General features: G+C 42.0%; 1 protein-coding gene and 1 pseudogene across 2 annotated transcripts in view; both read left to right on the plus strand.

Annotated features, from left to right (window-relative positions):
* RfC38 (replication factor C subunit RfC38) overlaps window positions 1-18,787 on the plus strand; it is a 230,369-nt gene that overhangs the window by 121,033 nt on the left and 90,549 nt on the right. The gene's annotated exons all lie outside the window — the stretch shown is intronic.
* On the plus strand, window positions 9,248-11,503 carry LOC136856559 (piggyBac transposable element-derived protein 4-like; annotated as a pseudogene).

Below are 18,787 nucleotides of genomic sequence, written 5' to 3' on the forward strand. Positions count from 1 at the left end.
GAAGAAATCAAGAAGATGTAGAAATAGAAGAGGACTTTCCAGGAATCAAGGAGAAATCTTGGGTTATAAGGAGTTACTCAAGTTTTTCGTGGAAAACTTTGGGGACTCTTTTAAGCCTTCCGACTCCGGCTTCTCCCAGATCGCAGTTTAAGAGGGATAACGCCTCGGATCCAGCTCCTTTTACACCCTAGTTTTGGCGATTTAGCCAAGAAGGCTATCAAGAAAATTAATTCCTGGCTCTCAGACAAGAGAGAGCAAGGCAAGAGTATGTTTTGTCTTCCACCCTCCAGATTGGCTCATTGCAGCCGCATGTGGTACTGAAACTGGAGAACGTTTTTCTTTGGGTGTGTCTGCCTCCGCTCAAGGAGACTTCTCCAGTCTAGTGGATTCAAGTCGTCACACAGCTCTTCAATCAGCGAAGATCTTTTCACGCAGTCAGAGTTGGATCATCTTCTCAAGAGTATTTTCGCTGTTGTGGAGGTCATCAGTTTCCTTGATTGGTCAGTGGCGGCTCTGGCTAGGAAAGTCAAAGAATTCGGACTTTCGGATGCGCAGTCGACGGATTTCACTTCGTAGTCGACTGCATAGACAAGGGGTATGCGACAGTGCCTTGGAGCTAACTTCGGTTTTTGCAACCGGTTCTGAAGAAACGACAACTCTGGTGCTCCTTTTTGGCGAAGGGTGTTTCCCGCAGCCAGAGGTCTGCTCTCCTCTTTGCTCCTTTGTCGAAGGACCACTTGTTCCCGAAGGAATTAGTTCGAGAGACTGCTGAAGCTCTCACACAAAAAGCAACACAGGACCTGTTGGCTCAGTCAGCAAAGAAGCCAAGAAGACTACTCCGTAGCTACTTCCACCAAAACTTCGGTGTTTTCGGACACTTCCAAGACGTTCAGGGCAAGTCTGCTTCTCGCCCTTTTCCAAGTTTCGTGGGAAAGGAAAATCTTCTACTCGACCTTCCAATTTTCAACAAAAGAAATGAGTGTGCTGTCCTCCACATAGCAGTAGGTGCCAGACTCCAGTCGTTCTCGGAAACCTGGCAAAAGGTCACTCAAGATCCTTGGACCTTACAGGTGATCCGAGAGGGGTACTCCATCCCATTCCAACAAAAGCCCCCTCTATCGGACGCTCCAGTCGTTTTTCCAACCTACTCCAACGACTCTCAGAAGTTTTGCGCCCTTCGAGAAGAAGTAGAAGCACTACTAAGGAAACAAGCCATCGAATTAGTGCCGACCCCATGCTCTCCGGGGTTTTACAACCGTCTCTTTTTAGTTTCAAAGGCGTCGGGAGGTTGGAGGCCGGTTCTAGACGTGAGCGCATTGAACGTTTTAAATAAAGAAGACGAAATTTTCGATGGAAACTACAGAGTCGGTGTTAGCATCTCTTCAACCGGCGACTGGATGGTCTCGATAGACCTCCAGGATGCGTATTTCCACGTTCCTATCCATCAGGAATCAAGGAAGTTCCTGAGGTTTGTTTTCAAGGCAAAAGTTTTCCAGTTCAGAGCTCTTTGTTTCGGACTGTCAACTGCACCTCAAGTGTTTACAAGAGTTCTGTCAACGGTGGCGAAGAATCTTCACTTGCAAGGAATAAGGATGTCAATGTATCTGGACGACTGGCTTCTGAAAGCACACTCCAAAGCCAAATGTGTGGAGGACCTAATGAAGACATTATCTCTGGTAAAGGAACTAGGCCTACTAGTCAATGTTCCGAAATCGTCCCTGTCACCATCACAACAGATAGTTTATTTGGGAGTGAGAATGGACTCTCTGACTTTTCGGGCTTCTCCATCAATACGGAGAGTAGAGTCTTGTCTAAGCATGATAGACGACTTTCTACATCGCGAGGTTTGCTCAGCCAACCAGTGGATGAGCTTACTGGGGACCTTAGCCTCGATGGAGAAGTTCAAAACTGGGGAGACTCAAAATGAGGCCTCTGCAGTTTTATCTACAAAGCCAATGGCCACGCAAAACCCATCCGGATTCCTTTCTTTTCAAGATCTCAGATCAGATCAAGAAGGAGCTGTTCTGGTGGAATTCAAAGGAAAGGCTACAGGAGGGAATTTCTCTTTTTATCAAGAGCCCAGACCTCACACTCTTGTCAGACGCTTCGGATCAGGGGTGGGGAGCGACTTTAGACAACAAGGAATGTTCGGGCCTGTGGCAGGAAGAGCAGAAAGAACTGCACATAAATGTGAAAGAACTGAAAGCGGTACATCTAGCCCTGATGCAATTTCAGCAAGAAGTAAAAGGCAAGGTTATTCTGGTTCAGTCGGACAACACGACAGCTCTTGCTTATATCAAGAGGCAAGGGGGCACTCATTCCTTCTCCCTGTATCAGACGACCAAGGAACTTTTAGAATGGTCGGAAGAGAACGAGGTCACGTTATTGACCAGGTTCATAAAAGGCGAGAGGAATGTAACAGCAGATCTTTTAAGCAGGAAGAATCAAGTCTTGCCCACGGAATGGACCTTACATCCGCAGGTTTGCAAACGATTGTGGAATCTGTGGGGTTGTCCGCTAGTAGACCTGTTTGCAACAGACAGAACAAAACGCCTCCCAGTATATTGCTCCCCAGATCCGGACGACAAGGCACTTTGGGTGGATGCAATGACAATGAGTTGGGATTGCCTAGATCTTTACGCTTTTCCACCGTTCAAAATTATCAGGAAGGTCTTGGAAAAGTTCAGGAACCACAAGAACACCAAGATGACTCTAATCGCTTCCTTTCTGGCCATCGAGGAATGGTTCCCAGATCTTCTCCTCCTCCTCCTTAGATTTTCCGAGGATCCTCCCGTTGAGGAAAGATCTACTCAGACAACCCCACTTCCTGAGGTTCCATCAGAACTTGTCCGCTCTCGACTTGTCGCCTGCAGACTGTCGAGCGACTCCTCAGGAAGAGAGGTTTTCAAAGGAGGTTGCAAAGCGCTATTGCGCGACCCAGAAGAAAGTCTTGGACGCAGTATACCAGGCTAGATGGAATCAGTTTAGAGACTGGTGCAATAGACATGGAGTTTCGTCTTCTAAAACCTCTCTAAATCAAATAGCGAAGTTCTTGCTATCCCTTTTAAGGAGAAAGGATTGTCTTTGAGCACGATTAAAAGTATCGATCAATGCTTAAGTCGGTATTTAAGCACAGAGGTCTAGACATCTCGAACAATCAGGATCTAACAGATTTACTTAAGTCTTTTTAATACCTCGAAGACGAAAGTTCCTAAACAAATAGCATGGAATTTGGACATCGTTCTTAAATGGATTTGTTCAGATCAATTCGAGCCTTTGGCAAATGCATCGCTGAGAAACTTGACTAAGAAAACTATTTTTCTAGTAACACTCGCAACAGCCAGGAGGGTGAGTGAGGTTCATGCCTTGGACAAAACTATTGGTTTCTCTCAAGGAAAAGCTGTATGTTCTTCCTCTCTTAGGTTCTTAGCGAAGAACGAAGATGCGTCCAGACCATGGCCGAGGTCTTTCAGCATTAAGAGCCTTTCAGATCTTGTGGGAGAAGGAGAACAAGAGAGATTGTTGTGCCCGGTGAGAGCCTTAAAGTTCTATATTCACCGAACAAAAGGTATCAGGGCTCTTCGAGAACTTGTGGTGTTCTGTGAGAAACCCGTCTAGACCACTTTCTAAGAATGCTCTTGCTTTCTTCTTAAGAGAAGTTATTTCAGAAGCCCATGTGAATTGTCAGGACTCAGACACGGAACTCTGAAAGTGAGCACATGAGATAAGAGCTGTAGCTACTTCTTTGGCTTTCAGGCACAACCTCTCAGTGCAAGCAAAAGATTGTGAATTCTACATTTTGGCGATGTAAGTCGATCTTAGCATCGCATTACTTGTCAGAATTGAAGACTGATTTTGACAATGGCAGTACCTTAGGGCCTTTAGTAGTTACTGACACGGTGGTGGGTGAGGGGAGAAAGAGGGGCAACCCTATCCGACTAACATTTTCTCCTTGAAGTTGGAAATTGAGTTTGGTTAGCGTCGTTTGTAGGTACTATGTTGTTGGTTTAGGAGTACCTACAATCTTTTAATTTTATGGTTGAAAGTTTTTAATTTTATATTTTGGTGATAGAGGTGATCCCTTATTGTTAATTTGGTTCTGCGCCCAGAGCAAGGGCATACTAAGTCTTGTCCGTCACGGCGTTGTCCTCTACGGCAAGTACTAACAGATTGTATCTGACACCCGGATCCTTTATATCCTGTCTATACAATCGAGGGATAAGCAGACTACAGAGGCAGTAACCGCTGAGTCAGCAATCCTTCAAGGTAAGGAACTAAAATCCATGTTTTTGATTTCTAACAATATATGTGGCTGACATGATCCCACCCCCTCTAAAGGTGCCAATCAGCTATATGTAACTACCAGGTAAGTCCTATAAGTAAAAATGATATTTTTATGATAAAATAAGGTTTTACTTATACTTACCTGGTAGTTACATGAAAAACCCGCCCACCTCCCCTCTCATGTCAAGTGGGCTTAAAACTTAATGGGTTCTAGAACATTGTTGGGATAGTTCCTTGTTACCTATAGAGGGCGCTGGTAGAGGGATCACCTAGGTGTTTTAGCGCTAGCGCGAAATTTAAAATTCTGCCGCGCGTCAGAGACGACAGCTATATGTAACTACCAGGTAAGTATAAGTAAAACCTTATTTTATCATAAAAATATCATTTTTATTCAAAGGTTGCCTTATATTCAAACAATATATAAGAATGAAAAGATATCATTTTGGAAAAAGATTATATATATATATATATATATATATATATATATATATATATATATATATATATATATATATATATATATATATATAAAAATATGTGACTGCAAAACAGGATATGTTCTGGACATTGTTGTTTATACATGGACAGACGTAGATATTCCAGTAAATGATCCCTTGGGTCACTTGGGGCAGTTGTGAAGACGCCGATGGAACCCTATCTGAACGCTGGCCATATCCTTTATACTGATAATTACTATACGAGCCTGGGGCTAAGTACCAAACAGGATATGTTTTGGAGATAGTTGTTTATACATGGATAGACATAGATATTCCAGCAGATGATCCCTTGGGTCACTCAGGGGCAGTTGTGAAGACGCTGATGGAACCCTATCTGAACGCTGGCCATATCCTTTATATTGATAATTACTATACGAGCCTGTGGCTAAGTATGTATCTACTTGAAAACAACACTGGCTTGGTTGGTACTGTGAGAGACAACAGGAAGGGTTATGCCAGTTTTCCTTAGGGGTATCAAGAGAGGTGATGCTGTTTACTGGAAAAAGGATCATCACCTTGCCATCAGATGGAAAGACCAAAAAGAATTCAGTATACTGTTGTGTATTCATACTGGTCAAATGGTTTCCACTGGCAAACAACACCATCGGTCTGGAGAAACCATTTACAAGCTGGATGTTATTGTGGAGTATGTGAAAATATGAGACTTGAAGACAAATCTGACATGCAAATAGGATATGTGGCATGCACCTGCAGAACAATGAAATGGTAAAAAAAAGCTCTATTCCACATTATAGTGTGTATGTTGAATGCTTGTAGTTCATATAAGCTTCAAACAAATAAGTCTATTTCTTTGAGAGTCGTCTCCATGAATGTGTGTAAGCAGCTCTTGACCAAACGTGGAGAATTTCAAAGAGCCACCAAGGGAAGAAGAGTAGAGCCACTGGAAATGTTTTGACTGGCATCTAAACAGTGGTGCCAAGCCAGCCTCTTGGAATGCCTTCCGGGTACAAAATTAGGAAAAATTAGGCAAAGGACCTGCCATGTATGTTCTCAAACAAAAATATAGAACAAAGAGAAAGCAGAAGGCTCTCAACCTGGTGCTCTACCTGTGTTGTGGGCTTATGCCTGCCATGTTTCAAAATATATCACAGCCAAAGCATATTCTAAATGAGAGAGCGAGAGTAATGTATGATGGATAGCTTTTCATACTTTATTTTGAGCAAACTTTTTATATACAATTTTTTACATTTACAGTTATATTTTACTTTCATTACATTAGGGGTAATATTTCACTGTCATAACATTTACAGGTATCTTTCGAGGTAGTAATTATATTTTTTAATTTGATTTCAGAGAGAGAGGGAATTTGATTTTTTCACCGTACCGTGGGATATCTTCCATAATTTTTATTTCATACTTCTTTTATTTCAAGTAAACTTTTTTATATAACTTTTTACATTACAGTATACAGTACAGTATTTCACTTTCATAATTTAGGGGTAAATTTCGGATACATAACTCTATTTTTATATGAGAGAGAATGATCTTTTTCAGTGAATTTTGGATTGATTTTGATACTTTTGTGTTTTTGTTGGTAAACATTTTTTAGTAAATATAATAGTTTAGATTATTTGCTGGATGCATCTGCAAACATTTAGAGTACGTTGATTTGCATGCTGTTTTTTGTAAGCATGTTGGCAAAGAGGCCCTCCCTGGGCGAAATCAATTCAGTCAGTTGTGTCTCCTCTTACCGCCTGTAGAAACGTATATAATCAACTCACTGTGGCGAATACAGAAAATTTTTCAGAATCTTTTTTTACAAGTACATGTGCCTGCTATTTCCCTTCCATACATAAGTATATCTCTGCAATTAGTGATTATCAATTTTAGCCCGGTCATGTGTGTATGCATTACCTTATATTAGCCCTGACTGTGAGCGTTAAGAACAGGCTGTTTGTCCGTATTAAGTAATCCTTCAATTATCTGGATCACCATTATCCTTAACTTGACATTATCCAACACACCTAGACCAGGGACCAAGGCCCCAAAGGTAAGTTTCAAACTATTTCATAGAACCACTCTCTGATGGTTGGCAATGCTGTGTGGCCTCAGAAAATATTGGTAACAATGCTTACACTCAAAGAGATTGAGAAAGGGTTTTTTGAGGGTGGAGGAGCCCTCAAGAAGTTTCCAAGGTCGGGGGATGGGTCGGATGACTGGATGCCATGTTAGAGGAGAGACAGTAAGGCTGTGTTGAGGCGCTCACTCTTAGAAGGGGTTGTTTTGAAAGGTGGTTGGAGCAGGGGAGCAGTTTCCCTAACGGGGGGGTGATGGGGATGCATTGTTGGATGGGTGAAGAGGGCTAGGTAGACATCTTGCTTTATAGAGCTTGTTTTGTGTTGTGCCTGTGATTTTTTATTTTTATGTTGTTCTCATTCATATTTTTACTGTATTTTCTCTTTTTTTTATTTTTACATCCCAAAAGATAAAAGCATTTGTGTGCGTAGGTTATGAGAGAGAGAGAAAGAGATACAACAACTGAGAATGTCAGTAGTGATAAAATATTCTTGTGCATGTTATTATGATATGTGCGATAATCATACTTAGAGTCAACTAAACTTATAATGAAATACTGTACTGTAATTCAAACAAGGCTAAAAATAAAAATGGCAAATGTGATACTGTGCTAAAAAACACACACAAACACATGCGCTGTGTAGAGACTTGTTAGTTCTTGTTTCATGGTGTTAAGCTTATGATTTTTGATATTCTTTTTTATTTTTACAACCCACAGAGTAAACACAATTGTGTGGAGAGAGAGAGAGAGAGAGAGAGAGGGAAATATCAACAGTGATAAAATGTTCTCTTGTGCACTGTTATGTGTGATATTCATATTTAGAGTTAACCAAACTTGTAATGAAATAAATCAAGCAAAGCAAAAAAGAAAAATGGCAAATGTGATTCTGTGCTTAGAAACACACACACTGTAGAGATGGTAACATCAACGTTGATGAAATGCCACATGGTTGTAAACACACATACACACACACACAGGCATGCAAATGAAGCTTTTCAGTAGTTTTCATAAAACGCATTTGCTTCGGACAGTCGTCATTGAGAAATGCTATATGCACTAAAGATGTAAACACAGGGTGTTTTACACAAAGTTTCCATTATAGTCTTTGCTTACTGAACGAATTTCATTTTCGGTAGATTGTACAAGGCTAGGCTTTCAAACAAGATTACTAAACTTATGGCTAATGTAACAATTCTTAATCATCTCTTATAATTAACAATCACGTAAAACAACATCAAGTATGATGTAAAATTTCAAATCGGGAAGCAGCTGTTTTGTGATTTTGAGGGATTTTATTTTAACATTAAGTATGGTAGTTTAACTTTGTTACCCATTTTATAGTTATGTACAAGAATAAAGATAATAATACCAGTAATACAGCACATTAGTTTCTTTTAGCAACTAAAAAGTGATTCTCTTAATTCTTTTGCTAGGTGGCTCAGTCAGCTGATTCTGAGAATGTAAATATTAGCCATTGGAAATTGTAAGCAGCAGTTTTTTTAAATATATTGTGATGATGATACAACATGATAATGATACCGTAGAAATGGATTCAGTAAGTTAAATATCAGTCTCATAACCATTTATCTTAAATACAGCTTTATTAGCCTGTAAGTGTAACATCTAGCCTAGGTCAGTAGTTCACACACACATTTTGTATCTTGTGTATGGTAGTACAATATGGTAACAACTGATAAGAAAGTTGCTGTATGACAATGCATTAATGGTGTTAAAACCATGGTAGGCTGTGGGCAAACACAGTAGGCTACCCGCCTACTGAATTGTTTCAGTTACAAGAGAGAGAAAAAGAAAGGTTTACATTTGTTTTCAAAGTATTTATGTAGTATATTTTGTTACCAATATGGGGAAAAGGTAGATGATTAATTGCATTTTGCATTAAGTTTGCAGTTTAAATTGTGATGGTTGTTGTTTGTAAGCATATTGAGTGTTTACAGTTATATGGTATTTACAAGATTAGGTGAGGAAGGGTACAGAGTTGACCGTGAACAATCTTAAATTTTTTATTTGCCTTAATCCAGATTTCAGCATTATTCGATGGACCCTTGCCTCTATTAGTCTGGATAATTGAAGGATTACTGTATTGAAAGTTATAATACAGGGAACATCATTAACCCTAGAATGGTAACCTGGGGAGATATTCACCCAACTGAATCTGGCAATGACGTAGTACCCCCCCAAGGGGTTGGGGGAGGGACTCCAGTGGCTCAGTACCTTCAGTGCCTTATCTGACTTGGTTGGTGAAGGGTGTGTGGTCCCGCGCTCTCGGCTGGTTTTTGGCTAGAATGCATTTGGGAGAATTTCTCCCAGGGTTACTGTGTCCGTATGTTGTACATACGGGTGGAATTCTCCCAGTGTTACTATTATTGTATTATTTTGTAAACCCTTGCCTAATATTTTTTTTTTTTTTTTTCAGGCAAGATTTAGTGAATAAAAGTTAGTGAATTATAAAGAAAAAGGCATACACAGATGAAGAACTGTCTGAACTTATGAACACAACTGGGGCTCTCTCAGTAATTTGTGCAGATAGAAGTGGTTGTGAAAGTGATAATGATGAAATTGATGAACTTGAATGTGACATATTATTTTGTAAACCCTTGCATAATATTTTTTCTTTTCAGGCAAGATTTAGTGAATAAAAGTGAGTGAATTATAAAGAATAAGCCATGACCAGCAAAAAGGCATACACAAATGAAGAACTGTCTGAACTTATGAACACAACTGGGGCTCTCTCAGAAATTTGTGAAGATAGTGGTTCTGAAAGTGATAATGATGAAATTGATGAACTTGAATGTGACCTGTTATATGATAGTGATGAAAACCAAGAATATTTACCTGAACCAGGAGATGAGAGTTCTGATGAGGAAGAAGATGACGTGATGATGAGCATGAAGAAGAAAAGAGGAAAAAGGGTAGCCTCTACACCAGTCAAACGCCCCCGTCGTACCTCTGTTGACCGTTCTCTATCCCCAATTCCTACCGACGTCCCCACACCTATCGCTTCTACCTCAGCTACTCCTGCTGCCACTGATAGGGGAAGAAGGCGCCAGCGTGATATTCCGCCCATCGTCACATTCAAGACTACAACGATTGCCACCCCTAGTAAGTTTAGGTGGAGTTGTCGGCCGCAGACCCCAAGTAACGTAAGGACTCCCACAAGGAACATCGTGAGCGCCTTTACTCCTGGCCCAACTCCAGGGGCGGCAAGGAATGCAGTGTCACCAGAGGAAGCTTTCAGTTTATTTTTCAATGATGATCTCATCCAAGTGATTGTGACGTGGACTAACAAGGCCATTGATACATTTGCCTCCAACTATAAAAGAAGATCAGCCACTTTTGCTCCCACTGTGCCATTAGAAGTCAAAGCATTGCTGGGTGTACTTATCATCAGTGCCCAGAAGTGCGATGAACACATCCCCACCAGTGAAATGTGGAGCGTGGATACAGGTTGTGGTCTATACCGTGTGGCAATGTCCGAGGCTCGGTTCAGGTTCCTTATTCGGTGTCTAAGATTTGACGACCCACAAACGCGACAGGTTCGGCGAGAGGTTGACAAGTTTGCTGCTGTGAGGGAAATATGGGACATTTTTATTGAGAGATGTGGCAAACTGTATGTCCCCATGAAAACCTCACTGTTGATGAGCAGCTACTGGGATTCAGGGGCCGCTGCCCCTTCCGTATGTACATTCCCAACAAGCCGCCAAGTATGGAATCAAGCTCGTTCTCATCAATGATAGCAAGTCCAAGTACTTGGTTGGTGGCATCCCATACTTGGGGAAGCAGGGGACTCAACCAAAGGGCGGCCTTACACTCGGCCATCAGTTTACCCGAGAGCTAACGAGGCCTTACCATGGAACACACAGGAACGTCACAACTGACAACTGGTTTACCTCTGTTCCCCTGGTATCAGATCTCCTAAATAACTGTGGCATGACTCTTGTTGGCACAGTGCGCGCCAACAAGAAGGAGATACCGAAGGAGATGACGGACAAAGCTACAAGAGAGCGTGGATCAAGTGCCTTCCTGTACACAAAGGAAATGACTCTGGTGTCATATGTGTCTGATACATCCAAGACAACAAAGAAACTAGTGTTGCTCCTGTCATCTCAGCACACTCAGCCCAACATTGGCACTAAAGGAAAACCGGAGATCATTGAATTCTACAATTCAACAAAAGGAGGCGTTGATACGTTTGACCAGATGTGTTCCGGGAATTCCTGTTCGCGCAAAACAAGACGTTGGCCACTCTGTACTTTTTATGGAATGGTGAATGCTGCCAATGTAAACTCTTACATTTTATACAAGGAGAATATGGAAAGAGGGGGCAACAGAAAAGTCATATCACGCCAGAAATTCATGCTGCAGCTCGGGAAGGCCCTAATCACCCCATGGGCCACGTCACGGCTGGATTTACCACTTGCCCGATCCTTGCAGTCCTTGATCACCACTGTCTGCAATGTACCATCACCAGGCAGTGCTGCAGGATCACCAGGGACATCTTTCTCAGCCAGCAGCGGTGCATTGGTGCGCTGTTGTGAGTGCCCGGTCAAGTCCGATAGGGAGACGCGTCACAGATGCAACAAGTGCGTCAAGCCGATGTGTCCTCGGCATCTGTATCCAGTCTGTGGTGACTGTATCTAACAGGTGAGTGTATATATAGTACTGTATGTGTTTCATTGATGTACTTTGAGTCATTTGAAGCATAATTTGCCATACTGCAAGTGTTGAATAGAAAAAATTAATTTGGTATGTACTGAAAAATTTACCATTTTTTGTCTGTCTCCCATACAGATTGTATACTGAGCTTGGGAGATGGGATTCAGCCAGTACGTAGTCCCATGACAGTAGAGAGTTCTACACCAACAAAAACAAAATTCGGAAATCATTTTTTTTTTTGTCAATTTAATTAGTAAAGTACTCCAAGAAAAGTCTATTTTTTCTGTATTTTGAAAAAAAATAAAAATATGATTTACAGGAGGATTTCATTTATAATAGCCTCAATAAGAGAAGGAGTTATATTTCATTCGTATGTGTTCCAAATAACAAGATTTTCAGGATAAGTATTTTATTTTAATTATTTAATTACCGGGTGAAATTCACCCAGGGTTACCTTTCATGTTACGGAAATGGAGGGTTACCGTTCTAGGGTTAATAAGAAATCTGTGTTGAGGCTGAAAATCAGTTTCACTCATTGCGTTCTCTTCAAAATTGGTACTATAATCTCTTAATGCTGAGATTCTATATCTCCTGACCCCAAACTTGAATTGGTTAAAAAGGGCTTGCCTTCAGAATAGTTTGTTACATTTGTTTCATCCCTTACATATTGAAAATTTGGTTATTTGAGAACAGTCCTTGTTCTTGCACAGCACTAACTTGTGGTTTGGCTAGATGGATGTTTTGAGTATCACTCGTTTTACCATGATAAATCTTGGAACCTCTTATTTTGAAAATTATCATTATCATTAGTGTGGTTACAATTCTGAAGATGATTACCACTTGCATTTGTATGAGCATTAGGATTCTTTGTTTATGTTTTCATTGGATTGCTTGAATTATTATGTGCCTGTATGCTGAGCCTGGATTTGCAATTATCAGTCTGTGGTGCCATGTGATATATAGAACAGAATTTAACTGTGCAATCTGCCTTATAATGACCCATTCTGTTACAATTATAACACTTTATATTCTGGTTATTAGAATGAACAACATTGACCTGCTGATTATAGTTGCATCAGAGCTCGATTGCTTCACATAAGATTGTTCAAAATTGGATAAAAGGGAGGGGTCTAAATCCTGAACCTTATAGCAGTATTTTTGAATTTGGTCAGTAACAGTGACCTCACAAGAATTCTTTTCAAACTTTGCATCAAAACAGCTGACTAAACCAGCAGGCAAAAGATCAGTCATAAAGGCAAGTTGCGACACAACACATACCAACAGTAGAAATGGTATTTGAACACACCCAAGTTCAAAACACTATTGAAGTTGAAACCTCATCCATATCAGATGCTATGCCATACACCGATCTCAGAGTAGCTTTAAACTCCTTGCAAGTCTTACATGTGAAGAAAGTAAAAGTTCTCATCTGATTATCTATATCCCTCTCAGCATAATCTGTAAAAGACCTAGCTTCTTGCAACTGCATGACTTGGTCCTGAACTTTCTTAGATAATAGGTGAGCCTCTACTGAATTTATCAAGATCTCTACCCCTTGGGTTAATTAACCATTAATTACCCCTCGGAAAGGAACAATTGCGAAACTTCTTAATGTCCTCATTAGTTGAAGCCATCTTCTCAGTATTTGTTGTTACTGTTCTATTCATATTCGTGTTTCTACAAAAGGCATATATACTTGTCCTGACTGTAATCTTATGTAAAACAGAAGACAACACCAAATCAGAACAGTGTAATAAGTAGGAAATAAATTTTCCTACCAGAGAAAAGAAGCAAAAATATACCGCTTAGAAACTTATGAAGTGGCTCCTAAAGGCACTAACACAGATCACAGTTTTCTGCTAAGACTAATGCAGACGTAATGTGTTCTGTTGAATAACTGATAATGTTCTTGGACTTAGCTTATATGAGAGTGTTGTTGTAACATCATTCCTTGGAAGTGTCGGCAGTTTGATATTTTTCCAGTCTTCAAAACATCAATAGGGTCATCTCAGGGCATGAAGTTGGATTCTACCAGGTGTACATCTTATCATGTGGCATGCTGCATTGTAGACGGGACTTTTCCATCATCTTATACATTGGGCGACTTTGTAGATAAATTGTCAGTAAGTCGAGAGAGGACTGTTTCTGTTTCCTGTTTGAAGAAATATGCTCTCCTCCCATAGACGTACATACTGCAACAATCTCTCTCTCTCTCTCTCTCTCTCTCTCTCTCTCTCTCTCTCTCTCTCTCTCTCTCTCTCTCTCTCTCTCTCTCTCTCTCTCTCTCTCTCATTGTTACTGACTGCCACTGCCATGATGTAAAGGCACCTTCAAAACGATAAGAAAATGGGTGTGGGCCTTTTTGGTGGTTTTATTATATAAAAATAATGTAGTACTTAAGAGACATTTGTTATCTCTTAATGTTCTTGTTGCCCAGTGGCTAACCTTGTGGCATTTGCACTTGGCACTCACACACAAACTCATGAATGAACGCTAATCCTGAGTTGCCTCATACATCTCGTAGCTCACACAAAAGATCACGTTAACATGTTACAACTTAACATCAGGAAAGATGGTTTACCTTTGTTTTAACAAAACAATGTTGCATTAATTTACCTGGGACCATAACACCGAAAATTGACGAACTGTCAACACACACATCACATACCACAGGTTAGCAATGCTTTTGGCTATTTTACATGGCATCATCAAAGTATAGGTAAAACTCACCTCGAGAATACTACCAAGCTTCAAATTTATACCTTTTTTTTTAGTTCCTATATCTTCACTAGTGTTATAGAAGATGGTCTTTATAGAATTTCACAAAGAAACTTCTTGATCACAATGTGTTTTTGGCTTAACCCTCTAACGCCGAGCCTCTATTTACAAAAACGTCTCCCGTATGCCGGCGGCGTTCGGGAGTTAAGCGCAAGCGGAAAAAAAGTTTTTAAAAAATCACAGCACGCTTTAGTTTTAAAGATTAAGAGTTCATTTTTGGCTCCTTTTTTGTCATTGCCTGAAGTTTAGTATGCAACCATCAGAAATGAAAAAATATCATTATCATATATAAATATTGAAATATATGACAGCGCAAAAAAATTTTCATATATAATTTTATACAAATTGCGCTGTGAGCAAAACAGTTAAACCTAACGGGTTATTTTTTTCTTTGTACTGTATTGTACACTAAATTGCAATGATTTTGGTATATAAAAAATTGTAAAACGATCAAAGCAACACAGAGAAAATATTATCACAAAATGATGCATGAATTCGTAACGTGCGGACGTAAAAAAATGTTTTTGTACATGCAACTTACCCGTCAGATATATACTTAGCTATAGTCTCCGACTTTCCGACAAATTTCAAATCTCGCGGCACCCGCAGGTAGGTCAGGTGATCTACCTTTCCGCCGCTGTAAGTGGCGGGAATAGGAACCATTCCGTTTTCTAATCAGATTTTCTCTGTCGCTAAAAGTTCCGACAACATCTGTTGTTGGTTCCTCTGATTTGGATTTCTTTCTCGCTTGCTGAGGATCTTTTGGATGGATTTTTGGTGACGTATTGGATCTTTGGTTTGGCATACGCTATTGTGGACTGTTTTTGGAATTGTTTAGGATTTTTCTGTCAAGATGTCTGATGTTAATGTTGCACCGGTGTTTCGAGTGTGTGTTAGGCAAGAGTGTAAGGTGAGGTTACCAGCTTTGGTAGACCCTCACACTATGCATGAGGTGTTTTAAAATGATTGCTCTTTTGATGATAGGTGCTAATGAATGCCAAATCTATCTGAGAAGGAATGGAAGGCTTTGAATGCTTATGTGAATGAAACTTGAGAACGATGGAGCTAGGAAGGCTTCCTCTAGAAGCTCTAGTAGGTCTCGATCTATTGAGCTTTGGTAGACACTAATACCATTGTAGTTTCTCCTAAAACTCTGGTTTTCAGCCCTTCTCCCTTCACGAACCTGTGGATTCGTCATCAGAAATGGCTGCTATGAAGGCGGAGATCCGTAGGATGCGACGCAACTGAGTGCTATGAAAGAAGAAAAAAGGCAAGAGTGATAGTGATTTGTGCAGTGTCCTCAGTGCAGTGGAGGGGCGTCTGACCGGCTCCGCATTGCTCCTAGGCCTAGACCTCTTCCAAACTCCCAAGACCAGTGGAGGAGGAATGTCGAAAGCCGCAGGAGGATGTAGAGCATCCCCAACGGTCAGGCGTCCTTCGGCAGACCCTGCTGATGCGTCCCAGGCTGCCTTGGATCGCCACAGGAAAGGCATCCTAAGGAAGTGTTTTTCGGCTTCTGACTTGTCTTCTCCGAGAAAAAGATGGAGTTCGGCTGAGGAGTCGCGCCCTTTGAAGAGATCCTGGAAGGCTCCTAGAGGTGACGCCTTGGATTCAAGCCCTGGCGCTTCCCAGAGGAATCTCTCCGGTCTTCAAGAAGAGCACTCATATTTTGTCCCCTCGAATTCTCCAGGAGAAGTACAGGAGTCGACCAAGCAGATTTTGGTCGGTCTCCAGGCTCAGTTGTCTGCTCTTGTGGGTTCTAGCCAAGGATTCTTCGCGTCCCTGGATGATTCTCTTCCTGTCAAGAGCTTCAGTAAGCTCCTTCTTCCAGCAGGCGCTCTTCTCCCAAAAGCGCCCTTCCAGCAGCAAATTTGCTTTACGTCAAGTAGGCGCTCTTCTCCAGTAGGCACTCTTCTCCCAGCAGGCGCATTTCTTCCAGGCACTCTTCTTTGGAAGGAATAATCTCGCAAGACAAGCTCTTCTCATCGCCAGCGCTCTTCTGGTAATAGGCGCCGCTCCCTGCAGGCGCTCTTGGTTGACAAGAGCGTCTCCTGACAGACGCCAGACTGGCAGCAGGCGCCATTCTCTCTGGCAGGCGCTTTTTGGACAAAAACGCCTCTCCTTCCAAGCATTCTTCTCTCTGATAGGCGCTCCTCTTCCTTCAAGCTTTCTTCTCCGGCTGCTCCTTTGGAGGACGTTTCAGAGGATGAATCCCCCAAAGATGCAAAAAATCTCGATTACAAGAGACTGGCTGCTTTTTGATTCAGGAGTTTGGAGACTCTCTTCGTCTTGCTGCCCTCCTTCTCCTGGGTCCTTATTGACAAGTACCAAGTCGTTAAAGCCTCCTCATTTGTGAAGATGCGCCACTAAATCTATGAAGAAGGCATTTAAGGGCTTTGGGGAGTGGATGCAGTCGAAGAAGGAATCACAAGACTGTTTTTCCTTACCTCCTTCTAGGCTCTCGGGAAGTCTGGTATTTGGTATGAGACCAAGGAACCAATGGGGTTGGGTCTCCCCTCATCGAAAAATGGATGCTGACTTTTTTCTCTGGTTGACTCGACCCAGAAGGCTTTCTCTTCTTCAGTTTTGGCGACTTGGGGAATGTGTGAAATGGACCATCTCCTCAATGGCCTTTTTATGGATAATGGAAGTCTTTAATTTTATGGATTGGTCCCTTGGGCGTTGGCCAGGAGGACGCAGGACCCGAATTTTTCAGCATGGAGGAATTTGTCAGCGTTTTGTCCTGTTTAGACAAAGCAGTGAGGGATGGCTCTCCGAATCGCTGCCTTGTTTGGAGCTGGAATTCTCAAGAAAAGGTGTTCTCAGCTCCTTCCTAACTAAATCTGTCTCCTCTCCAGAGGTCCTCTCTGTTGTATGCTCTTTATCGAACCATCTTTTCCCAAAGGAGACAGTTAAGGAGATTTCTTGCTCCTTATCGGAGAAGGCTCCTCAAAGGATCTTCTTGCTCAGTCTTCTAAGAGGATGAGGCCTGCTGTTCCTTTTGCAAAGAAGGAGAAAGTGCCCTTTCAGGAGCCCTTTTGAGGGGGCCCTTCTTCAAGAGCCTCTTTCCGGAGTCGAAGACTGGAGAGAAGAAATGTCTTCAGCTGTCCCAGCAAAGAAGACCAAGTGATGTATCAAGTCCTCCAGACAACAGTGGGTGCCAGACTGCTGAGGTTTGCCGAAGTCTGTGCACAGAGAGGGGCGGACGACTGGTCCCTCTCTATCCTAAAAAGGGTTATCTCATCCCCTTCAGGGGAGAGACCTCCTTGACAACAACTCCAAGGGAGTTATCAGCCAGGTACAAGGATCCTGTCAAGCCAGGCCCTTCTTAAAAGAAGCAGTAGAACAGATGCTGGAGAAGGAGGCCATAGAACCGATTCAAGAGCTCCATTCCCCAGGTTTTTACAATCGGCTGTTTCTGGTGCCGAAATCTTCGGGGGTGGAGGCCAGTACTGGATGTCATCGCCCTGAACTTCTTTGTTATCAGGATCTTAAACAGTTCACAATGGAGACGACCTCTTCGGTTCTGTCTGCTCTTCGTCCAGGGGTTGGATGGTGTCCCTGGACCTTCAAGACGCATATTTCCACGTACCCATTCATCCCTCTTCAAGGAAATACCTGAGGTTCATGGTTCAGGAAGAGTTCAGTTCAGGGCCCTGTGCTTTACTTTAAAACCCCTGCAAGTGTTCACGGGCATTTTGAGGAATATAGCACACTGGCTACATCTGGAGGGCGTTTTTAGAATCTCACTGTATCTGACAACTGGCTGATTCAAACTGTAATCACAGGATCTCTGTCTGGAGTACTTGTCAATTACACTAAATATGACCCAATCCCTAGGACTGTTAGTAAACCTAATGGAAGTCCCAGATGATTCCTCAGCAGAGCATTGTCTACCTGGGGATTCGGATGGATTCTCGGGGTTTCAAGCATTTCCATCCCGAGAAAGAAGAGATGCTGCATTCAGAGAAGTTGACTGCCTTCCTAGAGAAAGAACATTGTTCCTCGAGGGAATGGATGAGTCTGCTGGGGACTCTTTCCTCTCTGGAACAGTTCGTTTCCTTAGGAAGACTTCACCTAAGACCCCTTCAATTCTACCTGAGAGAGAAATGGACTCAGAAGTCTCAGGATTTGTCAGTTTCATTCCAGATATTGGACAGGGTAAAGGAGGATCTCCGTTGGTGGTTGGACCCTCAGAAATTAAACCAAGGATTGCCTCTTCAGTTGCCGGCCCTCGCCTAGTGTTGTTTTCAGACGCCTCAGAGTCGGGATGGGGAGCAACACTGAGCTCAAGAGAAGTGTCAGGCACCTGGAAGGGGAAGGGGGAACAGGTGACCTGGCACATCAACAGGAAGGAACTGTCCAGCGGTTCATCTAGCCCTCATCCATTTAAGCCACAGGTCACAGGATCAGTAGTACAGGTTAACTCGGACAACACTACAGCCCTGGCTTACATCAGGAAACAGGGAGGAACACATTCCTTCTCCCTTTACTTAAACAGCAAGGACTTTGTTGA

This window comes from Macrobrachium rosenbergii, chromosome 36 (genome assembly GCF_040412425.1).
Source record: "Macrobrachium rosenbergii isolate ZJJX-2024 chromosome 36, ASM4041242v1, whole genome shotgun sequence".
Classification (NCBI taxonomy): domain Eukaryota; kingdom Metazoa; phylum Arthropoda; class Malacostraca; order Decapoda; family Palaemonidae; genus Macrobrachium; species Macrobrachium rosenbergii.